The sequence below is a fragment of the Rhinolophus sinicus genome, chromosome 13, assembly GCF_057876585.1.
Source record: "Rhinolophus sinicus isolate RSI-liver-muscle chromosome 13, RSI-T2T, whole genome shotgun sequence".
Lineage (NCBI taxonomy): Eukaryota > Metazoa > Chordata > Mammalia > Chiroptera > Rhinolophidae > Rhinolophus > Rhinolophus sinicus.
The window spans coordinates 21283087-21296756 of record NC_142513.1 but is presented as its reverse complement, the minus strand read 5'-3'; the positions used below and the strand labels follow the sequence as shown (position 1 = coordinate 21296756).

General features: G+C 39.6%; 1 protein-coding gene across 2 annotated transcripts in view; it reads left to right on the top strand.

Moving 5' to 3' along the window:
• CBFA2T2 (CBFA2/RUNX1 partner transcriptional co-repressor 2) overlaps positions 1 to 13670 on the top strand; it is a 130553-nt gene that overhangs the window by 8392 nt on the left and 108491 nt on the right. The gene's annotated exons all lie outside the window — the stretch shown is intronic.

Here is a 13670-nt window from a genome sequence, read left to right as displayed (position 1 = left end):
AGAGTTGTCCATTTGTCCAGTTCTGGTGATAATTCTGATCATTTGTTTAAGGTGATGTCTGCCAAGTTTCTTTAGTGTTATTATTTCTTTCCTTTTTAATTAGTAACAATCTTGTGGGGCGATACCGAGTCCATGTGAATACATGGTTTTCATTCAACTTTTACCCACTAGAGTTAGCGTCTTTTAATTTGCCTGCGTCAGTTATTATGATAGTTGTACTATGACTTTCTATTTCTATCAGTTCTTCACTTACTAGCTAACATTCTACTGCAGTATTTTTCTTTTAATTATTTCTTACCTTTAATTATTTATATATATTAATAGGGATTCTTATTCAATAAGTTATAATGTTACTATCATTATTTATTGAGGTGCTCACATTGTCCCAGACTTGGCCAGTGGAAATCCCTTCAAGCTAATTCTTGTGTCCTTTTGACAAGTTCCCAACATCTTTTTTAAAAAATCTATTTTATCTGTTTATTTGAAGCACAGTCAAAAAGAAAAAATTGTATACTTTGGAAATTCAATGGCAAGTTTCCAACATTCTTGAACCAGTTTCTTAACTTTCTGGCACACACAAAAAATCAATTGAGGGATTGTAAAAGTATGTTTTGGGGCTAGCCCGGTGGCTCAGGAGGTCCTAACGCCAAGGTCGCCAGTTCGATTCCCACATGGGCCAGTGAGCTCCGCCCTCTACAGCTAAGATTGTGAACAATGGCTCTCCCTGGAGCTGAGCTGCCGGGAGGTGTTGTGAGCGGCCGACCCACTGACAACGACTGGCGGACCCACTGACGGTGACTGGCGACTGACTCCCTCAGCCGGGGGAGCGCAAGGCTCACAACACCAGCAGGGGCCAGGGAGCTGTGTCCTCCACAGCTAGACTGAGAAACAACGGCTTGAACCTGAGTGGGAGGGGGGAAGCGGACAAAGGGGGTGGAAGCATGTTTTGAACACCCTTTGTTATTATGAGTGATTATGTAACAATCTCCATGTTTAGTGGTTCCCATAGTTGTTTATCGGAACAAGTTTGCAGGAAAAAATGGTTGTATAGAAATAGGGGAATAACAATTTAATATGGGAACTGAACAACAAACTGGTCAGTATTACTATAGTACACTCAGACTCAGTGTCCTCCCTTTTTTCATACCTACTTTATTTTGCACAAGTAGTACACGAATGTTTTTAATGTTTAAACAATGTAAAGTAAAAATCCCCTTTTGTTCATTTAACAAGCGTATTGTGGTGCTGCCAGACGCAAGAACTATACTAAGTGCCAGATTCAGTCTCTTTCCTCAGAGATCTTCCAGCTTATCTTTCCTTCTGCGTCCTAACACTTGTCAGTTGCTCTTGTAATGAAAGCCTTGACAACTGGGTTTTAATTAAATTTGGACAGTGATGGTCCATCTTTTCCCCTTGTAATTGATGGTATTGGGATGACTTGTATTAGGAAATGGTAAAGGAAAGATTCTGGTTCCATCAATGGAGGTAGGGAATTTCTCAGAAAGGAGATGAAATGCCAAATATGCCTCAGAGCTGCTGAGGACGTCAATACTTGGCTTGCTGTGAGCTTTCTATAGGTCTTTAAGTAGTACATGCGGATTTGGTGGCTGTTGGACTCTGAGGAATGATGTGGTAAATGAGAGTTTCTCAAAAAAACCATAGTTTTTAAATAGTGATTTGAAATCCTAAAATCAATTCCTGATCATCTTTATGGGAATGTACCCTTTGTTTGTGGAATATTTTAGTTCACTTGCCACTTTGGTCCCTTGGTTCTCTTTACTCTAGTAGTTGAGTTAAATAATCATTTATTTGAGGGGCCTAATATTTGTATTTTACTGAAAGACAGACAAATGGCTAATTTTACTGGGAGGTGGACTATACGGAATTATTATAGTGACTAAAGATCGTTGCTTTTCTAAGATACTCTTGATTTCAAATACTCATTTACTTTTATCAACATTTTTTGAGCCCCTAGTATCAGATGCCGGGGGAAATAAAGAGAGTTCTAAGGCGCTGGAGAAGTTTAGATGTAGTCCAGTGCGGGGAGAACAGATTGACTGAGTTTCAGTACCAAATGGTAAGAGGTGGTAATAGCACAGTAAGAACCACTAAGGATAGGTGCCTGACCTAATGTGTGTGCATGCATGTGAGACTGTTTCAAAAAAGGCTTCTTAGAAAAAAATGACACCTGTCTTGAGCCAAATCTTTTTCCTTCCAACATTTTTAAAAATTAATTTATGGACTGGCAATGTACTTATATAATTCAACATTTAAAAGGTAAAAGTGGGGGTGGCTGGTTAGTTCAGTTGGTTAGCGCGTGGTGCTAATAGCACTGAGGTTGCCAGTTTGATCCCTACGTGGGCCGCTGAGCTGCGCCCTCCTTAAAAAAAATAAAAAAAATAAATAAATAAAAGGTAAAAGTGTTACTTAGTGAACAGCCTCCCTCACCTCTGCTCCAGCCACTCTTCCCTCCTTGGAGGCAACTAGCATTACCAGGTTTTTCTGTGTCCTGTCAGATATGTTCCTGTAGGCCATATAACATTATACAGAAAAGAACTTCCTCATCTTTGCATTGTATTTCATTGTATGGTTGCATAATATGTTTTTCCACAGTCCACTGCTGATAAGACATTTTCATGCCAATTTTTTGCTGTTTCAAACTGTGCGGCATAACTTTGTAAATAATATCACTTCATAAATCTGTAGAACAAATTCCTGAAAGTAATATTGCTAGGGCAAGGAGTTTACAATTTGTGTAATTTTGATAGATTTTGCCAAATTACTCTCTGGAGGTGGCGTGTCAGTTTTTGTACTCTTACCAGCAAAGTATGTAACCCAAGTAGAAGATGGGGAAGTTAAGATGACCAGATTTGCAGGGGACTAAAAGTAGTGATGTTATTGGAGTATAAAGTACTAGGTGAAGAATGGCAGGAGGTGACACTAGAGAAATAGGCAGGGCAAGGTTTTTATGCTGCATTTTGTTTTGCTAATGTAGAGGAAAAGAAAGAAGGAGGAAATGACATAGGATTGTGTTCTAAAAAGAGCACTTGGTGGCCCTATGAAGATGGATTTGAGGGGGAAGACAGGAAACAGTAAAAGAATTAGATTAATGCAGTAGTCTTGTCAGACCATGGGTCTCAATTTTGGGTTTGGAAACTATTCTTTGTGACTAAAAGGGACACAAGTGTGCTAAGGGAGATAAAGGAGATAAATTTAAGCGAAAGAGCATATCTCATTGCAGGTAGCAAGAAAGGCTTTACAGAATAGTCAGTTGCATTTTGATGGATGGTAGATCTTGGATTGGTAGATATGGAGAAATGGGATAAAGGAAATCATTCCAGGTCCTGAGAAGGGTATAAACCAGGAGCAGGCAAAATTTTTCTATGAAGGGTAAATATTATAGGCTTTGTGGGACACATGGTCTCTGTCATGTATCCTTTTTTTTGCAACCCTTAAAAAATGTAGACTGTTAGACCACAGCTCTTTCTGAAACAGGCCATGGGCGGGGTTTGCACAGGGGTGGGTGACGTAGGGTAGGGTATGGGATGGCTTTAGTTGCTGACTGGGAATAAGCAAAGGCATCCAGGTTGGAAGGTGCAGGATATACAGTCCCCCTTTATCCATGGTTTCGTTTTCCACGGTTTCAATTACGTTCGGTTAGCTGTTGTCCAAATACATTAAATGGAAAATTCCAGAAATAAACAATTCATAAGGTTTAAATTGTGTTCCATTCTGAGTAGTGAGAAATCTTATGCTGTCCTGCTCTGTCCCACCTGGAACATGAATCATTCCTTTGTTCAGCATATCCACGCTGTGTATTCTCCCCACCCCTAAGTCACATTGTAGCCCTCTTAGTTATCCGATCTACTGTTGCGGTATCACAAGCCTTGTGTTCAAGTAACCCTTATAGTAGCCTAATGCTATGCCACATGCCTACATCCTTCACCTCACTGCATCTCATCTCGTCGGCATTATGTCATCTCCCATCAGCCCAACGAGAATGGTGAGGACAGTGCAATATACTTTGAAAGAGAGACTACATTCATATAGCTTTTATTATAGTATATTTGTTATATAATTGTTCAAGGTTATTATAAGTTAATCTCTTACTGTGCCTAATGTATAAATTTTATCCTAGGTATGTAGGGATAGAAAAAAGCATAATATATATAGGGTTTGGTACTATCCTCTGTTACAGGCATCCACTGGGGGTTATTGGAACGTATCCCCCTAGGGTAACGGGCAACTACTGTAAAGGCAGGTTGGGGCAAAGCTGTGGGAAACTGAATGTTAGGCTAAAGAATTTGTCCAGAGGTTAGATGCATTGAGGAGTCAGTTATTGTGTTGACACAGACATTTTGTGTCATTTGGTGACATTTTGCCTAGTACTATAAACTTAACTGTATTATCAGCTATAAAAAGCATGGTTGGGAGAATTGTCTTGTGTAGATGTTTGTATTACATGTAGTACTAATAGGATATAAAATGTACAACAGTTGAGCTGATTGTTTAATTAAACAGCTCCCCTCACCTATATAGTTCCTGAATAAGCTTTCATTGTTTTAAGCCTCTAGTTCTAGATACTGGAAAACTGGTTTTCCTCTGGAGTGAGAATCAGGGTGGGTGATTGGTAGTGTGTGATCAAGAATTTCTTCAGTGGCCGACCGGTGGCACAGGTGGTTAGAGCTCCATGTTCCTAACTCCTAAGGCTGCAGGTTCGATTCCCACATGGGCCAGTGGGCTCTCAACCACAAGGTTGCCAGTTCAACTCCTCAACTCCTGCAAGGGATGGTGGGCAGTGCCCCCTGCAACTAAAATTGAACATGGCACTTTGAGCTGAGCTGCCGCTGAGCTCCCGGATGGCTCAGTCGGTTGGAGCGCGTCCTCTCAACCACAAGGTTGCTGGTTCGACTCCCGCAAGGGATGGTGGGCTGCGCCCCCTGCAACTAGTAACAGCAACCGGACCTGGAGCTGAGTTGCGCCCTCCACAACTAAGACTGAAAGGACAACAACTTGAAGCTGAACGGCACCTTCCACGACTAAGATTGAAAGGACAACAACTTGACTTGGAAAAAAGGCCTGGAAATACACACTCTTCCCCAATAAAGTCCTGTTCCCCTTCCCCAATAAAATCTTTAAAAAAAAAAAAAAAAAAGGATTTCCTCAGATATTTATTAGACTATTAATGTGATACACGTATTATGCTATATTCTGAGGGAGAAGGTCTGGTAGGGTTTTTTTTTTTTAAACTTTTATTTATTTTAAGTGTGTTTTTCCAGGACCCATGAGCTCCAAGTCAAGTAGTTGTTTCAATCTAGCTGTGGAGGGCGCAGCTCACAGTGACCCATGCGGGTATTGAACTGGCAACCTTGGTGTTATCAGCACCACGTTCTAACCAACTGAGCTAACCGGCCACCTTGGTATGTTTTTTGAAATAGCTTCCCAGGTGATTTTCTGTCATGCCTTCCCCATTAAAAGCCACTGTTTTAATTAATTTCTGTCCTTTCCCCCTTGTTCTCACCTTAATATCCAGTGATGCTGGTAGGATTACATTATTTTCTAGCATGAATGGAGAGTTGGGATGGAATTTTGCTATTCCGTAGACTGTTGACCTCTGGTATGTCTTTGACAGTGAACATTACTAACTCAGATTGTCAACTTGCTGGTCAGCTTTTCCTGATGAACGCTGGCCTTATTTCCAATTCTTGTGGATTATATTTTGCCTTAGTCTCGTGTCTTAAAAACTTTATGCCTGTGTTAATAGTAAGTCAGATTCCTTTTCATTTTTGTGAAATTACTTTTTATCAGCACAAAAACACAGGCAGTGATTGCTCTTGCTGCCCCTATTATGTCCTTGAACTGACTTTGAGCACCTATTGTATGCACATAGAGGTACGCAGATTTTTGTTGAGGTGAAGGAATGTTCTAGATATAGGAAAATCCAAAGAGAAAAGATCTCTGATGTCCTTCTCATTCCACAGTCTCTGGTTCTATGAATTAAAAGGCAATAAATCCTGAGGGAACCCTGATAAAATCCTCGGACCAGATTATACTAGTACATGGTATCTGACATCCGTTAACAATTGTTTGTTCGTTTTAGTGGCTGCAGGTAAATAGGATAACTTATGCAGATTATTAAGACATGTAAAGTTTGGACACCACAGTTAGGTCACTTAGTTTATCGTCATCTTTTCTAGTTAGGGCTATCATTTCCATTTTCTAAAGCACTTGAAATTCCCCGATTTTTTAAAGCACATGTTAGTTGTGGCAGTGAAAGCTGTAATGTGCAGTAATCAAAGCTTTTTTTGGTTGTGGCACATATTCATAAATGCAGATTTGGAACTATGTGTGACAGGATTGTCTGGATGGTTGAATAGGATTTATAAGCCAAGAGGGTTTTATTTAAACTTCTGCTTTCAGAAATAGGAAACTGGGATGCCATTAGGGCTTACTTAATTGGTTTGACTCTAGCTTTCTCATTTGGAGGCAACTGAAGAGTTAATTGTGTGATGGTTTGGCCATGTGTGGAGCATAAACTTGTTTTAAGGAAAGGATCTCTTTGTATGTTTATGAATTTGCCAAATCAATTCTGTTTACATGTGAACTCTCTTCTCAATTATAGGGAAAACAGGCAGACAATCCTTGCCAATTAACTATTAGAACATGACAGACTGATATCAACCCCACAGATTAAGGGGGAAAATGGGGCTTCTGGTTTTATTAATTTACCCTGAATGATGACATTTAAAACAAGAAACCTTTTGGGGAAAGATCTGTCAGTAACAGATGAGTAAATTTTTCTTATTGAAATAGGTCCTCGTATCTAGTTAGACAGTATGGCGTAGTGAGAAAGGATCTTTGGGTTGGTTTTCTCAACACTTGGATTCCAGTTTATCGGTGGCCCAGTTTATAGGGTTGACTGGTGGCTCAGGTGGTTGGAGTGCCGTGCTCATATTGCCGAGGTCGCCGGTTCAATTCCCACATGGGTCAGTAAGCTGCGCCCTCTTGAACAATGGCTCTCCCTGGAGCTGGGCTGCTGTGAGCAGCCGAAGGTCGAAGGTCGGTGTGAGCTGCTGAGTGCTGCCATGGGGCTACAACTGGCGACCCACTGCCTTAGCCGGGTGGGGCGCAAGGCTCATAATACCAGCATGGGCCAGGGAGCTGTGTCCTACACAACTAGGCTGAGAAACATTGGCCTGAACCAGAGTGGGGCGGGGGAGGCGGAAGAAGGGGGGGAAGTGGCTTTAGCCAGTAATTTAATCTTGAATTATATATACATATATATGTATATATATATATATATATACATATATATATATATATATATTTTGGAACATATATGTGTGTATATATATATATTTTTTTGGAAGCTTGGCAAATCTTGAATTATATTTTAAATGAAAATAACTTGACTCATGTCCAATAATTGAAAGATGTTTAAAAGATAAATGAAAATATTAGTTGTAGTAGCTGTTTGGAAGACAGCTTGACAATGTTTCTTTTTCCCTGTAATTTTCTTATTTTTATGGAAACTTTTTATTAAAAATGCTTAAATCATAAATGTACAGCTCAATGAGTTTTCACAAAGTGATCATACTTGTGTAACTGCTCTGTAGATCAAGAAATAGAACATTCAGAGCAACTACTTCAGATGCCCACCTTTCACCTGCCAGTTACTGTCCCTCCCTCTCCCCCAGGGTAACCAATATCCTGACCTCTGTCACCATGAATTAAATTTGCCCTTAAAAAAATTATATAAATAGAGACATATACTGTATATTCTTCTGTATCTGGCTTATTTTATTGGACAATAGTTCATTCTCATTGCTGTACAGAATTCCACTATAAAAAACATACCACAATTTATTCTATTGTTAATGGATGTTTTGATTGTTTCCAGATTTTGGCTGTTAGGAATAATGCTGCAAGGAACATTATATATCTTTGGGTATATACCTAGTAGTAGAATTGGTGGGTCATCAAGTTTGTATATGTTCACCTTTCATAGATACTGCCAAAAAGTTTTCCAGAGTTGTACCTACCAGTTTATACTTGTATCACCAGTCTATGAGAATTCCATTTATTATACATTCTTTTAATATTTTGCTGAGCCTTTACTCTGTGTAAGGTATGAGGGATACAGTAGTAAACAAAACAAAGTCCTCTTGGAATTTAGTGTGATTGATATATATAAATAAATACACACACACACACACTTTTTTTATTAAGGAGGGCGCAGCTCACAGTGGCCCATGCGGGGATTGAACTGGCAACTTTGGTGCTATCAGCACCATACTCTAACCAACTGAGCCAACTGGCCACCCCTAAGATATATTTTATACACGTTTAATATATTCAGGTGGTGCTGAAGTATTAAGTTATGTTGAATAGAGAGAGGAGGAGGATGGGGAGTGTTATTAGATACATTAGTTAAGAAAGACTTCTCATCAAGTGACATCTGAGCAGAGCTGAAGGAAGTCAGCTAGCCATGTGGCTGTCTGGCAGAGGAGCGGTCTAGGCAAAGGGAATAGCAAGGGTCAAAGCCCTGAGGTGGAAGCATGCTTGGTATGTTCACAAAACATCAAGAAGGCCAGTATGACTGGAGCACGTTGAGGAGGGCTGATAATGGTAGAAGCTGATCTCAGGGAGGTAAACAGGCCAGAACATGTAGCACCTCAAGAGCCAATGAAAGGATTTTGGATTTTCTAAATAAGATGGAAAGCCATTGGAGGGTTTTGAGCAGAGGAGTGACATTATCTCTTTTACCTTTAAGGAGATCACTATGCTCTTGGAGAAAACACTCTAGTGGGACAAAGGTGGAAGCAGGAATGGGAATTAAGAAATTATTGCTGTAGGCCAAGAGAGGGAGGTTGGTGGCTTGGATCAGAATGTTAATGGTGGAGATAAGGAGAAATAGATGGATTCAGGATATTTTGAAGGTAGAGCAGATAGGATTTGCCCAGGTGGATTGGATATGGGGATGAGGGTGTGTGTGTCAAGGAGAATCCAAGCTTATTGGCTGAAATTGCTGATTTACTGATTTGAGAAAGACTTGGGAGAGGTAGGAGTCCCGTGTAGGTTTGGACTGGGGTGGGAAACGAAGGATTTGATAAGGGGATATGTTGCATATGAGATGTCTATTCAATAATCCAACTAGAGATTGTTGAGTAGGCAGTAGGATGTATAAATAACATGGTAAATGAAAGTAGAGTGGACCACATCTGGCCTTCGGAGTGATATAGAGGGAACAGATAAATTCTCTTCATTTGACCACTTGTAAAGCTTATTACTTAGAATTTACATTGTGCAGATTTTCTTCTATTTTTGTGAGAGCTATTCAACGAGGAAGTAAACTATCAGGAATGTACTTATGGAGAAAGTTCCTGGGTACTGGTTTGAAAGGTTTGTGACTGAATTTACTAGACTTTGTATAGATTTAATCTAGTCTATCATAGTTTCCATGTCTGTTATTCTGTGTGAAATGATCGTTGCTGTCATGACCTTACGAAGCTCTATATGACTATAAAGTACATTGGGAATTACCTGAAGAAAGCTTTAACCACAGAGTTGTTTCACATTGTATTTTAAAGCATGTTTGTAATACGTAATTTGAAAAATAATAGTTTAAATGGGGGTTTCACACAAGTTATTCACTGCTCACAACAGCCTGTGAATTGAGTACTATTACCATGTCCACTTTATAATGGAAGTACAGGCTGCCTGTGCGATGAATTGACTCATAATAATGTAGGACATGTCTCTGGTTAGGTAGTAGAGAAAAAACCTGAACCCAAGTCCTAACTCCACAGCATTACATAGACTAACTCTCGTAGCTACCATGTTCCAGTTTTCAGCTATACTGAATGAATGGTAATTTATTATATAGTATTCTGCTTTGACACTATAATTTTTGAAAAATTTTTTTACAAAAGCAGTACAAGATAGTCTTAAAATAAGTTCCACAAATAGAGTAAAAATTCCCATTTACCTCCTCACTGAAAGTTTGTGTGTATTTCCAGACTTTTTTGGATACCTTTACACATCTGTAATACACAAATGTATAGTGGTTTTCATAAACAGAATCATACTGTACATAATTTTTTCCAGTCTTTATAATTTCCAGTCAGATGTGAAGTCCACAAAACTGTTCTGTCAGATCTTTCTTTGCTTTAAACAAGAGCAAAGACATTTATCTCTTCTGTTGTTTTAAGTACCTTGGAATAGATTTTTATGAACAACAGCAACATTCAGTATTGATTTGCTGAACGTTAGTAGTGAGATGCCTTTAAAGTGATCACACCTTCCATGTCAGATAACTTTCCAAATACTCTGTAAAACAGACAGATATATGAGCGACTGCTTCATGAAGCTGCCAAGCACCCTTCAGATCCTTTTCCCTTCCTCAGAAAGTGCAAGGTTGTCCACTTTGGAGTAACTGGCTCTTGCAGGTGTACCTGTTACCTGTGGTTATAGGAGATGATGTTTCTCTGCCTGATAGTAGAAAAAAGGAAGTAAGGAACCGTAACTAGACAGAGCTGCCCTGGAAATGAAAGTAGGTCCTTTCTGCTATGAATGACACAGAAGAAAAGCTTCAGGTGGATCAAACTCTCCAGGTATTTAGATGATCATTTCCACCATTGTAAACTAATACAAATGATAGATAATGCATTTTGCTTTTAATACCTGACTTTTAATGATGCACTCATTAAATTCTCGTGCTGTTAATATTTTCAGAAAGAGAAAAGAATTGAACTGCTCTTGTGGAATAACAACATTTACACGAGCTCTGCTCAGGGCCAGTCAGTGGACTAAGTAGTCAGTCATACTGAGAAGATGATGAAGTCGGCTCTTGCTGGAGACAGGACAGACCGAACAGGAAATGGATTTGTATGGGTCTCAGAATCCCAGAGTAATGAAGGTGAATTAATGTCAAGTAACTGGTAAATATAGGCTGATATTAAAATAATGATTAAGGAGGGGAAATAACTCTGTGCACTGTACACTTTGATGTGCATTCCAAAGCATCTGGGAAGGTTGTTAAATGCAGCTTGTGGACTTCACCTCCTGGAGATTTAAATTCTGGAGGTTGGGGCAGGGCCCAGAAATCTGCATTTTTACTAAGCTTCCTAAGTAGTAATTATAGATGGGCTAAAGACAACTGTGAGAAACAGCGCCTTAGAGTGTCTAAACCTGACAAAGATCATCTAAGTGTAGTTGGCGGAAGAGTTACAGGGAGGAAAAACTATTTTGATATAGAACACTTCGTGGTCAGAGTAACACAGAGAGACATCTGAGAAAGTATTAGGGAGAGAGACTAGTTAACGCAGCCTGATGCAGGGAGGAGGAGGGACTGATGTTTGATTTTATTTTTTGCTCAAAGAATATATCTCTAATTTGATTGTTTTGTGTTATACATATTATCTACTAGATAATGCTACATCGTCTTTTGGTAAGCAAGCTCTCTTATCGGTAGCTTACTGTATCCCTGGGACGTCCTTAATTTCTAATATTTACACCATTTTCTTCATAAGCCTTTAAAATATCCTCAGAAGTATAACTTTTCAGCATTCAAACTAACTCATAGATTGTGGCATAAAATAATTTATCGTCTCAAGAGTGTTTTTGTTTATTTGCTCAGTAAATAATCATTTTTAGTTTACCAGTATTGATGAGTCTTTCCTTAATGGGGAGAAAATCCTCTGAGGATTTAAGTTTCCATGGGGAGTGTCATGCGGGAGACCCTGCTCGCTGCACCATTTGTCATGCAGGGAGGCCTGCAGGGTCTCTGCTCCCACTCCCCACACAAGAACGCAGGATATGGTGAGGCCAAAAAGGAACACACACGGAGCCATAAGTATGGGAGTCATATCACTATATTCTCTCTGGCGGCACTATACTCTCACTGGAGGCTGGATCCACACTGTCCACAAACTGCCATCCACACTTGCCAGCCCAGCCGCCATCTCCTTGCTAGCCCCCATTCTTCTCTCTCTCTCTTGCTGGCGTAGCCACAGCAGTTATATTGTGGCCAATGGCTCACTGGTTACAGCTGACGGCCAACTAGCCACAGCTGATGGCCATGCAAGCACAGTTGGCCATTTACTACCTGAGCCAACACCTTTCTATGTGAGGCCGAGAGCCTGGAAACTACTTTCTGGGGCTCTGCCCCCACAGGGAGAACAGAAAATTTCTCGATTGTAAAATTTCTGTATCAAACTAGGAAGAGATTCTCATTTTTCACATGCTGTTTATTTAGCATTATCCGTTCATTCAGCACATTTACTGGTATTGACATTATCATTCTTAATAAGAAGCACGGGCTGCTGGGGAATAATGAGCTCATTTGACTATATCTTCCTATAAATGTTCTAAATTAAGCAGATTTGGAAGTGGTTAAGGACAACCACATTTGTAACCTGGGATTGTCATACTTTATAACAGTCTTTGACATCGTCATTGTAACTTTGTTAACATTGTTGTATTTGTGTTTTGGAGATGAAAGGAATATTTTAGCATCCTATAGTTAAAAATGGTGTTGGCTTTAATCTGGGCAAAAAAGGTGAAAATGCTGACCTGGGCTGGCCTAATCCGCAGCTATAGCATTGTTGTAGCAAACTGTGGAATGGAAGTGCATGAACCAGGTGTTTTACTTTAACTGCAGCTGTACCATCTGCGGGACCAGGTGAACAGATCCTTTGTCATCAGGAAAACACAGCTGATAAGACTTAAGACTTAAGAGAAGAGCTAATTGATTGCTTTTCCTTAGCTACAGCTCTTTCCAGTCACATACACCTAAGTACAACTTTTAGCTGTGCACAGGTTTTGACTTTGGTCAGGACAATAACAACAAGAAAAGGGAACCAAAAAAAATGTACATTTGGCTGCTTGTGTTTTTATTGGATTGGCACTGAGCAAGATAATTTAAGGGTTTTTTTGTTGTTTTTATTTTTGTTTTTAGTTACTTGAGGATATTTCTAGTTCATGATATTAACTTCTTTGAGAGAGATCCTCCTAAGGATAGTTAAAAACAGTAATATGTATATATAGTTTATGGCAGGCTCTTCTCGCTGCAAAACGGGGAAGTAAGCAAAAAGGGGCCTTTCGTTATGCAAAATAGCAAAATGAAGGTCATAGTTCACATGCATGAAAGAATAGAAGGGAAACAGACGGTAGAGGCATAGATTCTTGGCAGGAAAGACTAGAGAGCATTCCCTCATCCCTAACTATTTTCACTGATGAGAAAACTAAGACCTAGAGAAAATACTTCCTCAGGATAGCAGGGTCTGGTTCCTTGGAGAAGTGGGTGAAAATTCAAAATAATTTTTAATTCTGAAAAAGTGGATCAAATCCAGTGATATTTTACAAAGAAATAGCAAAGTGAGTGAGCCAATTTAATGTAGTGAACAACCAGCTATGTACATGATTTCAGCTCACCTGGGACTACAAACTGAAAACGAGCCTATGTTACATACAATGTTTCAGAAACAATCATCCTATTACTGGGCTGTGAAGGAGCTAGGAGTTTGCCCTGTCACACTCAAGGTTTAACTTCATATTTGTGCACCTCAGTTTAAGAGATACACGTGGACAGCATTTGAGAGGATTCAGAGACCCCCAAATATGGTTAAGAAACAGGAACTCCAGTTGGAAAGTTTAAGAAACTGCCTGAT